The sequence below is a fragment of the Drosophila novamexicana genome, unplaced genomic scaffold (genome assembly GCF_003285875.2).
Source record: "Drosophila novamexicana strain 15010-1031.04,08,12 unplaced genomic scaffold, DnovRS2.1 tig00001554-arrow-arrow-pilon, whole genome shotgun sequence".
Lineage (NCBI taxonomy): Eukaryota > Metazoa > Arthropoda > Insecta > Diptera > Drosophilidae > Drosophila > Drosophila novamexicana.
In genome coordinates, this window is record NW_020824866.1 from 257,927 (window position 1) to 273,365 (window position 15,439).

General features: G+C 40.8%; 1 protein-coding gene across 2 annotated transcripts in view; it reads right to left on the reverse strand.

Annotated features, from left to right (window-relative positions):
* The window catches only part of LOC115768007 (GAS2-like protein pickled eggs), a 78,105-nt gene that overhangs the window by 46,551 nt on the left and 16,115 nt on the right, over positions 1-15,439 (reverse strand). For both annotated transcript variants that reach the window (XM_030712416.1, XM_030712417.1), the window contains exon 3: positions 825-910. The gene's annotated coding sequence lies outside the window, so the exon portion shown is untranslated. The remainder of the gene's footprint in view (positions 1-824; positions 911-15,439) is intronic.

Consider the following 15,439-nt stretch of genomic DNA (forward strand, 5'->3'; position numbering starts at 1 on the left):
AAACTATTTCTGCTCTACTAATTAATTAGCGAACATAACCTGACATTTTTGCAGTAATTATATTGATAAGTTAACGATAATTTATGTGCAGTAAATATTTCGATAAGTTATCAATAATTTATATGTATTTATTGAGTATGGCTCTGGGTTTGATACCAGATTTTAAGGTTCGTCAAGAGACATTCCCAAAGCTATGCTCTAGATAACGTATATATAATCGAAATTTGTAGTCGAGAAATGTCCATCAATCGATAATTTAGAGAAAACTTTCACAACTCAACACAGAACACATATAGAGTAACCCATATGTATAATAATCCATGAGAGATATCGATGCATGCACTAATAATCGATTTCTATTAATTTTTTTATCGGTTTTCAAATTTGGTTGTGCAAACGTTGTTTTAAAGCTCTCCTTGTTTTAACATATTGATAGCTATTTGTATACAATTTTCCAAAAGTATACCCTAACTAACATCACATTTCAATAACAAATATCGGCAAGGAAGCAAAAACTATAGAATATATATGTATATATATATAGTATATATAAAGCTAGTAATCGAAATAATCATCGATAAATGATGGCACACAGCTGCAAAGTAATTAAAATTAAATTTGTATAGAATACTTTTGAATCGTAGCAGAATAATTGAAATTGTTCCTTTGCCAACGAAGCTTTCAGAAGTAATGCGAACTAATTGAAATCCTTGCAGTTATCGATAAGCGAACTGCAAGTTTTTGTAAAACAAATCGATAACTTATTGATAACAAATCGATAAATAGAGAAACTAATTGTAATTGATTTTCGAATTGTTGCTTACATTGTAACTGGTTGCATTGGCAGTTGCACTTGTTGCGCATGTCGCCTCTTCTGCTTCGCCTGCCGCGCGACGCATAAAAAACACACCTGCAAATAAAAAAGAAATTCAATTATTTGTAACTGTAATATATATATATATATATATTTTTATATAGATGTATATGTAGGAATTATAGTGGATATTTAATATGCAGCACGCACGCGAAAGACGATCAATCCAATTGATGCATGGATATCAACCGGAAAACTAATTCGAATGCAGCTCAAAGTGCGGCACGACTTGTCGCTGCAGATGGGGGCGGCCATGCCCTGTGTTTGACAACTCGTGATATATACATGCATATATATGTATATATATATATATATATACATCTAGAGGTATACTTGTGTGCGCATTTAGAGTCATAAATATCTGAATAAGTGCATTAACAGTTGGCAGCGAAACGGGTCAATCAACTGCCCAACGTGGTTGGGCGCACACGTTTCGTTAGGTATACCCCCTGGCCAGTCGCTACCCCCCTCCCGCCAACCTCCTCGCTTAGCCAACATAAGCCCCATCGCACCCGGTTAGTTGGCTTCCCCCAGCTGCCCACTGCTTGGCCAAGTTGATAGCACGCACGTGATCTGCAGACCGAACGAGCGAACCGACCAAATCTGAATGAAGAATTTATGAATGGAGCTCAGCGTGCGCGTCAATGCGTGAGCGAAACGAGTGTGTGCGTGTGTGTGTGTGTGTGTGTGTGTGCGAGTGTGTGTGTGTGTGTTTCGCACGTTGGAGGATCCAAATAACAGCGACAACAACAAGTAAGTGTGCTCTGACTAGAAGATACCCTGCCAAGACAAATTTTCAAGTCTCCTTCTATACAACAAAAACCTCAAAAAGCATTTGCTTAGCGGCTGTGCTTCCTCTTCCTTCAAGATATTGGCAATGCTTTCTTGCTGAACTTGGATGTTTGCAGCCCAAACCAAAGCGCAATGCTCTAACTTTTGAAATGCATTTATTACTAATTCTGGGTGGCAGTAGGTGGGGAGGCATACGAAAAGTGAAGTTATCTAAAGCTGTCTATACTGAAGGAGAAAAGTTTTAATATATCTGAATCTTCAAACAAGTCTCAAACTCGATATTTATCGATATTATGTAAGTAGCAGGAGATATTGGCCAAAAAAATGATCATCTTCTTCTACCTTAGCTTTATATATTTGAAATTTCTCGTCTCTTGATCGACGGCTCGCGATGATACCCTCTCTTTAGTCATTTTCAATGGGTTCGGGCTTAACAAGTTAGCTGCACTGTGCGATGCGCAATCGCAGATACAAAGATACAATTTGTATCTTTGTATCTTTTAGCATGCCAATGCAGATGGGCACGTGCTGAAAAAGGGGCATTTGCAAACGTTTATCGTTTATCGTAGTACACAATTTGCGATTACACACACTCTCCCATTCTCTCTCCCTCTCTCCCTCGCTCTCTCTCTCTCTCTCGCCTCGTGTAGGGCATTCGAAATGCCAACGCAACGGCGACTATCAGAAATTTCCTTAACGCCCAACGCGTTGCATGCCACTTTGAGGCATGCGTATTGTTACTCAAAAGGTTGCTTGTTGTTGTTGTTGTTACTGTTGTTGTTGTTGTTGTTGCTGTTGTAGTTGTTGTTGTTGTTGCGTTGTTGTTGTTGTTGTTGTTGTTGGCTACTGTGCAAACTGCATCCGCAGTGGGATTTTATGGATGCATCTGTAGCTGTGCATCTATATATATAGGCACATATGTATATATATGTGTACATATATATCTGCATTTGTAGATACATTTGTATCTGTATCTGTTTGGCACGCATGTCTCGGGCCGACGCTCTGACGCATTGTCTGTGCGTGGCTCAACAACTTGAAAATGTGGCATAAACACGTTCTACAATTTCCGGCATGAGTGTTGGCGTTGTTGTTGTTGCTGTTGTTGCTGCTGTCGGTTGTCGATTGTTGTTGTTTATTAGTTTCATTGATCATCATTATTACGCGCACTAATATTGTTGTTGTTGTTGATGTCGTTGTGGTTGTTTGCTTGGCTGCTGCCGCTTTTAGATGCTCTACTACCCAGCCCGTGCCCGTGCCCACCCCCTTTGAAAGCCGCCACCTCTAGGTAACTGGCAGGTAAAAACGAAAAAAAAAAAAAACGAATACGCACGCCGACAATTTAATACCCTTAAAGAGAATTAGCTGCAGGGAAGTGTGAAGCTCAAGATAGCTTTGGAAAGAGATAAGTTTTGCATTATACTATATAGAAGCCCGATGTTTAATTGGCTAAGATATCTTAAGGAACACAAGCATATATAGTCAGCCAATATAGTAAAGATATGGTTCGGCTGATTCAGACAGAGAAGTTAACTTCAAAACGAGCGAAAAGACTGTGTCTGCAACATGTCTCGCGTGCTTTCCCTGATCAAGAATATATATATTTTACGGGGTCTAGTTCCATGCAACATACATCCTAATAACAAATGTTGATTAGCCTCTGATTACCCTATAAGAAACCACAGTTCGACCTCTTGGCCTAATTGAAAACGATTTGATCTTTCACACACACAAATTTTCAGACAATGATCGACACTTGCAGAAACAGCCAAGGAACAGCTAATGGATGAGAGGCAGCTCCACAGCTCAACACGTGCGGAAAGATGATATATTGGGTAATTAGGTATTGGGGTAATAGATGAAGCTCATCAGCGAACGAAGGCTAACGATCGCACTTTATATATCCTTTATAGATCGCTTGCATAATACTATATTAAAGACGCTATATCCACACATAATTCCATTCCATAAATATTCTAATGTCAAAGTTAATTCAACTGTATCACGGTGTATGCTTCAGCTGAATTTTGAAATGCGTTCCCAAAAAGCTTCGGTGCCTATTGTCCAATTCTTATGATCCATATCAGGACTTGAGTCTCACACTTAAATGTGTGCACATACCAAAGCGCAAGGCTTTGCCTCCAAAATGAGCTCTCAATTTTGGGAGAGACTATTATTCATCCACTTATTATGTATGTTATATTTGCATTGTTTTCAGGCCATAAGAAGTTGCCTGTCAAAAGTGGGTTAAACGATTTTGTTCAGCTCGTTAATGTTTGTCGCTTGACGCGTTCAAATTCGCAATGAGTTAAGGTTTCGAGCGAAAGTTTGCTGCAGATGGAACCGATCGATTCTTGTAAGAGACAGCAGAGACAACATAGACTGAATGTCTAAATCAGGTTAAATCGATCGCTTATCAGAGACTTGAGCTAAAAAGCATTCTGTTATTTCACTAAGAATTCTAACAGAATATATAGATAAAATCTGACGATCGGGACTGTGCATAAAGTCAACTCCAACAACGAGAAAGTTGTTAATAATGCGCACAAGTTAGTATTTTAGCTAGATCAAGCTACGATCGGCTTTTTAAGAGAGACTGCATCAGCCCTCAAATGCGACCCGCGCTTGACAGGAAATAGTTGCGGCTCTTCTCTATAATTTGTGGCAACATGTTCCCACAGACGGTAAACCTTGGAAAACAGCGAACATTGAAGGTCTTCAATGTCTGGACGTTTGATATGTTTGTGTGTCGCTTTAAAACAATTAATTTGTGTGCTCGTCTTTTCTTGTTAGTAGCTTTTCAATTTGGCAAGCAAAATAAACAAAGCGTTCGAGACACAAATATAGAGAGAGCCAGAGAGGGAGAGAGAGAGAGACTGAGAGAGGGAGCCAGGGCTCGCACTGAGATCTCGAACCGATCGACCTTAGGGGACACACACACAGTGGGGCAAGTGGTGCGCACTCAACTGATCGTAAATTAAATAAAAATTAACTTTCGATTTTCTGGGCAGTTGTTTAAAGAGGCCCGCTGTAGAGGAGGAGGAGCGGGGGAAACCGTTTTAGTAATTAATTTATGGCTCTTGTGGGCAATTACATAAAAAAAATAGAAAAAATAGAAAAAAGGGCCAACCGATCGAGTTTCAAGATCGTGCCAAGAATTGGAGGACAGCAACGAGTCGAGCAAAACGGCCAGCGACATCATCTTCAATCATTAGCCCAGTCCACATAACATCATTTGGGATAATGATCGGGCAATCAAACAGTGTGAATGCCAAGCCAATGGCATGTCAAATGACCAATGACCAGGCCAAGCGCGCAAATGGCCTAGACAGCGCCTAGTTGACGCTTCGGTTGACGATTACCCAGACCCAGACCCAAAGTCAGAGCCAAAGTCAGGCCCAAACTCAAGCCCAAGCGCACGCACTTCATTTGATTTGGGTTTCTGGGGAGGGCAATAAAATGAGCGTATAAGTGCGCTGGCCCGACTAGTAGATACCCTGTGCCGAGACTTGCGATACTTTTTCTATGCTCAACTTTTTCAATTTTGGGAAGAACAAGGTGAAGTATTCCCAAAAGTGAACGTTATATGATATGAATATGTTATACGAGAGTCTTCACACCAAGTTTCGTGTATCTAAAGTCTTCCAGTTTGTCTCTATCGAAATCGATAGCTACTTAGAATAATAACGCGCTTAAGCTGCATATGATATGCCGGAATCTATTTTTCAAATTTCAAGTCTCCAACTTCTAAAGTAGCCGAGATTGAGGTGTTCATACAGAGCCGGACGGGCGTACGATCAACTCGGCTCGTCATGCCGAATGTAAACTATCATGCCCTTCTTTAAACCATTTTCAATGGTTGCAGGGTATGGAGTAAAAAATGTCAAAAGCGAGCGAGTCCCACAAGAGCACCACATAAAACATAATCAACATAATAAACATGCCAACAGCATTATAATGAACTTGTGTGGAAAACGAAAACGAAAACCCAAATTCACATGCGCATCCACATTTAATTCGAATTCGAAATCGAAATCAAATTCGTAAACGCAAAACGCAAGAAACATGAAAAGCCAGCAGGTCATCAAATGTTGGTCAACGCCATTTAACCAAAAAAAAAAATTGGATAGTTTGGCCGACATGGAACTGGCAATTAAATCATGTCGAAGGCTTTCCGATAATGTTGCACGCATAGAAAATTCATTTGGTTTGACTTTGGGCAATCGGGCTGGAACATGCCATCATCGAGATGCCATCAATATGATCTGGATATACTTAGGTATAGAAGAGGGCCTAAAAATATGTTCGGTATATCTTCAAGGAAATGTCTATATGAAACCAAATAGCATTAATAAACAAGTTAAGGGGTATACCCTGAACCCTCTTCTTCTACTAAAGGGGCTTATCCCTAGCCATAAATGAAAGATAATTGATCTGTTTTTACCATTCGAGATACATGTCAAAATTGACTCCTTAAACCTAAGCGAACAGGATGTCTTTATCGAGTTTTATCGATTGCTTGCGGACGGGGCAAATTATCGAGTATCGGAAATAAACTCGTAACGCACGGGCACTAGGAGGATATATGTTCAAAATGTCCAGTCGCTATCTCTTGAAGGTTCCGAGATCGATTAGTTATCGATGAGTTATCGATTGGTTATCGATTAGTTATAGTTAAGTTATATAGAATTATAAAATGCTTTGCACTCAAGAAACTGTTTATAGGACATTAAACAGGGAAATTTCCAACAAAAAATATGTATTTATAATTCAAAGATCTAGATATAGATCAAAACACGATCACGATCGATAAAAACATCACATATATATTTTCTTTTATGAACGCACAGAACTTTAAAGCTGAGAGTTTGGGTAGAGGTACATGGTTATATTGACTCGGTGCTCGACGCTGATCGAGAATATATATATACATATATCATTTTTGGCATGGGCTTTGTCTTCTTCTGTGCGTCACACATTTGAAGACAAAATTGGAATGCCCTCTGGCAGAGTATACACATATCAGTGTTACTTAAAGCTATAGAAGCCAGCTACAACTATATATATATATATATTTCTAATGCCGAACATAATCGGATATTTACGAAAAAATCAACTTGGCTTAGCGCCTCGTTACGCCTCATTTTCGGCACGTTGGGCATGGCAAATTCCTTTGTAATTTATCGCATGCGCAATTCGTTTGGCCAATTCGTTACATTGTGTGTGTGTGTCGAGTGTGTGTGTGTGAGTGTGTGTGTGTGTGAGTGTGTGTTTGTGTGCCACTCGGTGGGGTGGAATAGTCATCGTCGTTCCCATTAATATTTATCTATGCGCAGTGCCCGGCAATTAATCGCCTCGCTGGGGGCACCCGGTTGCTCGTATTAACACCAGCAACCCCTCCGAGCCCCCTCGATCGCAACCTTCTGTCCATCCTTTCCCTTGCTACCAGCCGCCGCCCTCCCCCCTTCCAAGCAGCTGCTGCAATGCGAACAATTTAATGCAATTGGCGCCTGGCAGCGTCTGCCTGTCACCTCGACTGTCATCAGGCCGATCGCCGCGGCAATTGTCGGTGAAATATGACGGAACAATATGATAATATATGTTATGTACACATATTATATACATTTATACATATATATATATATATATATATATATAGATATATGGTTGATATATAATGCAGTGGACGCTGGACTTGGGGCGTTGGCAAATATGGCAAACAACTCTGGAGCGGCGCGTTGTGCATGCGAATTGGTTTGAAAAGACGTTGCGGAAATGCCAAGCCAAGCGATAGACCTATCGATCGATATCGATTGTGGCATACGATGAACGATAGTTTACGCCTTAAATAATATCGTTCAATGGATACATGCCGAATATTTTATGTTTTTATCTGCTTAAGGCTTAGAAGTGCCTGTCTCACTATGTCTTTCTATCTCGCTCTCTCTTTCTCACTCTATCTCTCTCTCTCTTTTTCTTTCTCCATCTCTCTCTCTCTCTCTCTCTCTGTCTCTCAATCTCTTTCTCTTGCTGTCTCCCTCGTACTTCATATTTCTCTCTCCCTCTATTCCCAATATCTCTCCTTCTTTCTCACTCTCTTTCTCTCAACCTTTTGTCTCTCTTTCTTTCTATCTCTCTCTTTTGCTCCCTCCCCCTCTCTCTCTCCCTCTTTTCTCCTCCCTCTCTCTCGCATCTCTTTCTCTCATTTTCCATATATTTTAAACAACAACAAATGAAGACATTTAATGCACTTTCCATAGCCGGATCCTCATCCTCATGATCTATGAAGCTCCCCCCTATCTATTAAAACACACCAGCACCACACCCCCTCCCCCCTCCCCCCCCATCACCTTTCCAGCAGTCACTTTGTTGTTATTTGCGCTGTGTGAAATTATTTATGCAAATTTTATGCGCGAACGCAAAAAGTAAATAAAATGCTTGCATTTTATATTGATAACAACATAAATGAGTGTGTGCAGTGTGTGCAGCATGTGTGTGTGTGTGTGTGTGTGTGTGTGTGCTTAATGCACTTTAAGTCTTGCTTTTGCAACTTGAAACGAATCCGAGTCTGGGGGCGTGACAGCGAACGGGGGCGTTGTCGTCGGCATTTGTCAAAGGCATTTGGCTACCGATTTGTTTTAGTTGCAACTGCGACATTGGCGGCAATTGTTGTTGTTGTTGTTTTGGTTGTTGTTGTTGTTCTTAGCTGCGCATGCGCAAAAGCCAAGCCGCCGCCGTCGCCGCCGCACGTTTGTTTTGCGTGTATCTAAATTGTGTATCTTATGGCCAGACGCATAGTTGGCTAGTTGCTGCAACTAATGAGGCTGCCACTGGCACACATGCAACATGCCACATGCCACATGCGAGCAGATACTAAACGAAACTTACAGATACAACAGCAGCAGGCGTGCCACCTGGGGTCGTCCGGGGGCGGGGGCGGGGGCGTGCGCACTCAACATATGTCACCATAATTAAACAAATCTACACACATGAGCATTGCACACATACATATAAACATACATACATACATACATATATACATATATATATATATAAGCATATATCCCACATTAGGTATAAACCAGCAACAGCCATTACCGATCGACCAGATTGTCCACTCGCTCGTGTAGCTATACCCTGCACCCATATTGAGTGTGGTTAACAGGGTATAATGAAGTCTTGCAAATGTATTTGTTGCAATGCGAATAAATCATAGACAATATCTCGGAGCTTGGCTAGATATCAAGCATGGTATTTGCGTTCTATTGAGAATTTTTACCATAAAATTATCGATCAATCACAGCATTTTACCAAAATCGATAAAAATCAATTCACAGCTTTCTTTTCTTTGACACTTTCTCACAGCTTACAAAATATACAGATATCAATTTTGATATTCACGTTCTATTAGGAATTGTATAATTTAATTATCGATCAATGCTGGCATTTTACTGAGATCGATAAATATCGATTCGATCAATCTCAACATTTTACTAAAATCAATAAATATCGAGTTGCAGACACTTTTTATATATGCCTGAGAGTCCAAATCTTGTACCTAGTCTCCGTCGATTGGTATTTTTAATTTATGTGTAATGTTGATGGGTTTTTTGTTTCAACCAAATCGATAAATATCTTTTTCCGAACTCGAAGATTATAAGAGCTAGAGATATTGATATTGGTATGCTGTGAGCAGATCAGGTATATTTCACTTGGATACTTTGCCTTTACTAAAAGCCCATTAAGAGGGCCTACGTACTGCAGTCGAGAACGAGAGACAGGGTATCTGCTAGCCATTCCCTTTGTGGACTGTTGCTGTTGGTGTCGTTAATTAATGCAAAGCAACAAGAAAAATAAATAACAAATAAAAAACGCACCACGACAAGTTTTAGTCACTAAATTAAACTTTTCAAATGATTTAAGCCAAATGCCACTTTGCATTCAGGGCCATCGACTCGGCCACACACGCACACACACACACACACACACACACACACACACACACACACAGGCGCACACACAGGCACTCACACATGTGTAGATGCTGAGTTGCAGATACGACAGACATGGAAATGGGCGTCTGGGCATCTGTATCTGTATCTGTATCGGCGTCTGGGCTGTTGCCTGATGCCTTGACAAGTCAATTTTAGTTTTCTGTCTAACGGTAACAAGCTGTTGACAGAGACTGAGTGTGTGGAGTGCAGGAAGGGGGGGGCTGAATGCGTTATTCAGTTGCAGATGTTTAAATAATCTTTTGGACATCAGCTTGAAATCGAAATGAAGTCCAATGACTGCTTGAGCCTAGAACCTCGCATTCAATCAACCAGAAGCCCTCAGCGAGAGGCAGGGGAAGGGGGGCAGCCCAGAACCCGTACCCAACCCGTCAGGGGGGATCAAATCGGAAGTGCCCGACTGCCTGTTAAGCTGAGCCACCCACGAGCTGCCGTACGAGGTCTCTTCTGACAGAGAAAAACATTGTGCTTAGCCCCACACTATTAGAAATGCGCTCCTGAATAACTTGGGTGCTTATGGTCCGATCTTGAGGAAGCTTATGCATACCAAGACACAAGACTATACCATAAGAAATGAGTTCTAATTTTGAAGGAATCTAAAAGTTATTGGTATATATTACACGATCTCCTCTATACTTAATATTTTCTAGAAAGCAGCATGCACTTCCAAGAGAAGTTTTGAACACAGCTTTATAGATTACATAAAAACAATTCAACCTATATGAGGCTCCACACAAGTTTAACTGAGCTAACCGAGAGTTAAGATCGCATCGAAATCGAAGATCATGAAAATTTTAAACAACTTATAAGCTAATAAGTAGATCATGGACCAAGAGACACAATCAATCAATGTCAAAGCGAAATAATAATGATTATGTTAATGTTAATGTTAATGTTAATGATGATGATTATGATTTTGATAATAGGTAAAACAAGCTGAAGACAAGAAATGTAAGCCTGAGCTAAGCCCCAAGTTGTAACTCCTTAAGAATTGAGCTAGTGTAGCCTAAATGGCAATATCCGGCAAATGGAATGGAATAATGTGTAATATATGGGTATTACGACGAGAGGGAAGGCATGCCAGTATATATATTAAAGTGAGCTACCCCAATCCGAGGCATTGGCAACTGTGTGGCAAGTGGCATAAATGAAATAAATGCAATCGCAATTGGAATTGAAATTGGAATTACGACGGCGATGGCGACGTCGACAGCGATTGCAATGGGACACTAGACTACACAGATGGCCGAGCACTTCAATGGGTCCGGGTTGGATTTGGTCGGGTTGTCGGTTTGGCTTGGCTTGGCTTGGCTTGGAAATAAATTTTCCAGCAAAGTGATTTCACATTTTCCGCCCTGCCGTTGGGGTTGGCCATAAAAATGTCACCTTTTAACAAAGTTTTGCCAGCAAAGCGCTGAAGAATTCCCATGGAATAGAAGCATATTTTTTCGTACACCCCTGTACCAATTGGACCTGAACAAAACCGAATATGTGGAATAGGTTGAAATTCTTAATAATTGCTCAAAGGTTTCTCTTGCAATATCACATGCATTTTATCAAAATCGATATATATCGTATATCTTACATGAAGTAGCTTCAATTTAACCATGAACATTATGCTAAAGTTCGCGCAAGCGAATTATTATTTATATATCGATAAATTCCCACTTTTTTCTTTGTCGATAAATATCGTTGAATATCCTCGGCTTGTTAAGCATATGTCGGAGAAGATAGAAGCTAGAGACTCGCATTTATGTTGCCACAAATGCCGATAAATACCTTCATTTTTTATCGATAAATATCGATTTATAGCCTCGGCTTGTTAAGCATATCTCAGAGTTGATAGAAGCTAGGGAATTGCATTAGGGTTCCCTAAAAACTCAAGTAGATTAAATTTACAACCGAGTTTTGATAAGTCTCTGCATTTTTCTTTGTCGATAAATATCGATTGAGCATAACTTGAAAATTGTTAGGGCCTGTTTTAACTTATAGATTCTTTTATCCAATTTATTATAAATTTATCGATAATTCGCAGCACTTATCTTAATCGATATATATCTATTTCCAGCCTATGCTTGGCACTAGCCAAAGTCTTGTGTATTTGGTATAGAGGGTATCTCACAGCCGTTATCCCTCCATCTAGAGCACTCTTGTTTTCCCTTTTCGTTTTGTGAAAATCATAAAAATTAAAGCAAAGAATTTTGTGCTTGTTCTTCTTCTATTTTTTGGCGGTGCTGAAAGGTAATAAATAAGCGCTGCGATGCGGACACGTGTGCTGTTAATCCAACAGTCGGGCATGGCGCACTCCCCAGTATGCAGTCAGCATCTCCCTCTTGGCTCTCCGTGCTGTCCAACCCATTGGTGAATGCCCCCGCAAGCGATCCACAGCAGCAGCCACGCATGTTGCATCGTTCTAATTAACGTCACAGCAAAACAGAGAATAACCGAGAACAGAAAAGAACGGAACCATATCATACCAGGCCAGGCCAGGCAGGCCAAGCAGACCAGACCAGACCAGACCAGACCAGACCCGACCCGAGCATACCATACCAGACCATACCATGCCGTATCCATGGCATAGCATACCATAATCTTGCCCTACCATTCCATTCCATATTGCGTCGCACCGAACTGAGCTGAAGGAAAGTGAAAGAAGCAGCAGAATCGCGACGCAGCATACAAAAGATGAAAGCAACAAGGGTGGGGCACGATGGTGAGAGCGGGTGGGGGGGCAGCTACAGCTGCAGATACTTCAACTCTATATATAAGGTATGCACACGCAAAGTAAATGCGTGCTTTGAATTGCAATTCACATAGGATTCTTGGGGGAAGGGCAGGATTTAGGGGTAGCTATGAATTCCAAAGGAAGGGACAGAGAGAGAGTAAGAGAGAGAGGGGGGAGAGACAAGGTGAAAGGCAGCAATTGACATCCCTCTAGCCACATAACTTCCTCAATTAGGGGTTCGTTGCGAGCCAAAACAAATGCAATTTCCCATTGAGCCACAATAAACACGCCTCCTCCTCCTCCACGGGAGGAGCTGCACAAAGGAGGGTAGCTCCAAGGGGCGCTAAGAAGAGATTGTGCTTGCATTCGACTTTAGCTCAGGCAAATCTTCAGTAAAGGAGCCTTTAAGCTATCAAGCAAGATTATCAAGCTTTAAGCCAAATTAAATTTGGCTGAAGAACAGCTGAACCTAAGCCTGAACCCTTCCATCCTTAGCCCAATGCTATATGGGGCCAATGCATTCCCCATTTACTCTGGTGCTCCTTGTCTGATCCTTATGAAAGTTCATGGCTTTACATAAGGTGTACAGACAGAAGGACAAGAATCAAGTGAAGTGTAATATATTGTATCCCTGTAGTCTCCAAAAATACGATACAACCTAATCATCTCTAGCTCTTATGGGCTTCGATTTTTATCGATTTTCGACTTTGAATAAGCTCGAGAGGCTAGAAGGACCGGCAATTAAACTGATCGCTGATCTGGTCAACAAGTGGGTAAAATGTTCAAGAATTGAAACATAATTGCATATCGAATTGTTGTCTTGAGGTAAATATTACCTAGTTAATTGATCGATAAATAGTTCGGTAGTTATCGATCCGTAAGTGCCCGTAAAATCAGTTCAAAGACCTTACAGACTTGGCTTTCTTACATACTATTTGATCATAAACTGATCGTGATCTTATATATCAATGTGTCGATTTTGGGTATAGCCAATCAACTACTTTGTGATCATATTAATCGATCTTTCAATCAGCTTATGACACTGTATATATCAATTAGCTGTGTCTGGTGTTATAAAGAAAAGTGTCTAGTCACAGCGATCAAATGAGCTCTAACGAAATGCGAAATCACAGCTGATCAATGCATGAGCATTAGAATTGACTTGATTATTTGATCAAGCAGCGATCAGTGAGTGATCAGTGATCGATCCCGATCTACCTTATTAGCTTTAATATTGCTTGGTCTAGCCACGATCGTTGTCCTAGTTCAGAGCGATCGCAATTAACGATCCAACTTGCATCCACTCCACACTATATGCCCCCCTCCACACACACTGTGCTAGCTGAGGGGCATCTTAGCCTAGTTTATTTTCTCAGCTCTTTTTTAGAAACTGCTCTCCAGCTGGTCGCGCTGATCGCAGCACTCAATTACTGCATATGCATTGGCCTAGCCCATAATGGAAGTGCCTCAACGACGCCGTGCGACGATTGACGATTGATGATCGCGAGGCGAAGAATCGACAGATGCCTCAAGTGGAGTCTGTTTACAAATAGTGCAAGAATCACGCCCTTAAATACACACACACACACACACACACACACTCTCGCACACTCGCACACCCAACACAATCAATAGATGCAGATGCTGCTGGGTCTGGGTGTGGATTCGCTTTGGGCTGGGCCACTAACCTTGGCCCAAATCGTGTGCTTGTGGTGTGTGCTGAAAGCGTGCTAATTGCTAAAAAAAAAAAAAAAGAGAGAAAAACTGCTTTCAACGGTTTAAGCAGCATCCAAATCTCCCCCAACCAATGCCCAGATATCACGATTAGTGTAAACATAATAAAAAACAAGCAAGAGCGACCGTCTAAGACATGCCGAACACAAAATACCCCTTAGCAGCTTTTTGATATAAGAAGTTGGAAGATTAGTGAAGCAATAATATGAAAAATGAGAGGAAGCTTAATTTTCAAAAGCGATTCTTCCTATTGAACTACATAATATAGTAGGTAGATATTGAAGAGCTTGTCAATGTAAAGTCTGGTCAAGATATTCTGAAAAAGTAAACACAATTTTCGACCCCTGCACATAACAGCCATAAGATATAGTGCTTCGATCTGCATAGCTTCGATTGATTATAATCAAGAATATATATATATACCTTATGGGATAGGTGTTGTCTTCCTCCATGCGTTACATAACTGGTTAGAAAATCATGCTGCCCTTTACAAGATATCAAAACGCCCTGACAATTCAGTTAGAGATCAGACAACTTTATAGATAGACATAGGCCAAGTGGGACGGTAAACTGAACAAATAGATTGGGTAAGCTAAAATACCTAGACAGAGCCAATATAGATACTTGTTTCTCTGATATTTATTGTCTTCACGGCGCAGACGTTTATGGAGTGCGCTGGAAAAGTGGACAGGTGGGGAGTGTTACCTGGGTGAAGGGGGCAAACTCAATAAACAGGCCATAGACAAATGGCTTGAGCGTATTCCCCAACATTTTCTCAATGCTTTTCTTTTGTGTGGTTGTGATCTACCACACGTCGCACTTGGATGTAACCATATGGGAAAGTGCACGTAGACATATACTGAGAGAGGGCGAAGCATGGTCTGGCTTACCAAATACGTTAGATAAGATAAGGAAAAGCCATGAGCATTTGCCTCGTTTTACTGTTTACATTTGATTCAAAAACCAATTGTTGTTTGCCTTGTGGCCTGATTGATACGACCAACGATTAGGTATTGGATATAAGCACCCATCTATCTATTCTACTTACCACGTACTGCGACATAAGGCCGAAACAAGATAACTCGCAACCAGCTCTAACTCTAACATATGCTCCACAAAAATATGATTTGTGTTAATAAATCTATTATCTCTATGCACCTCTGTTATCTCCATGCATATTAACAGCAACTCTTTAACAGAAATGCGGCTCTAGCTAACATATGTTGAACAGCTTAAATAGCTAGCTATTTATGGGAGACAACTTAAACTCATACATTATAAAGTATCGAATGATAATTATTA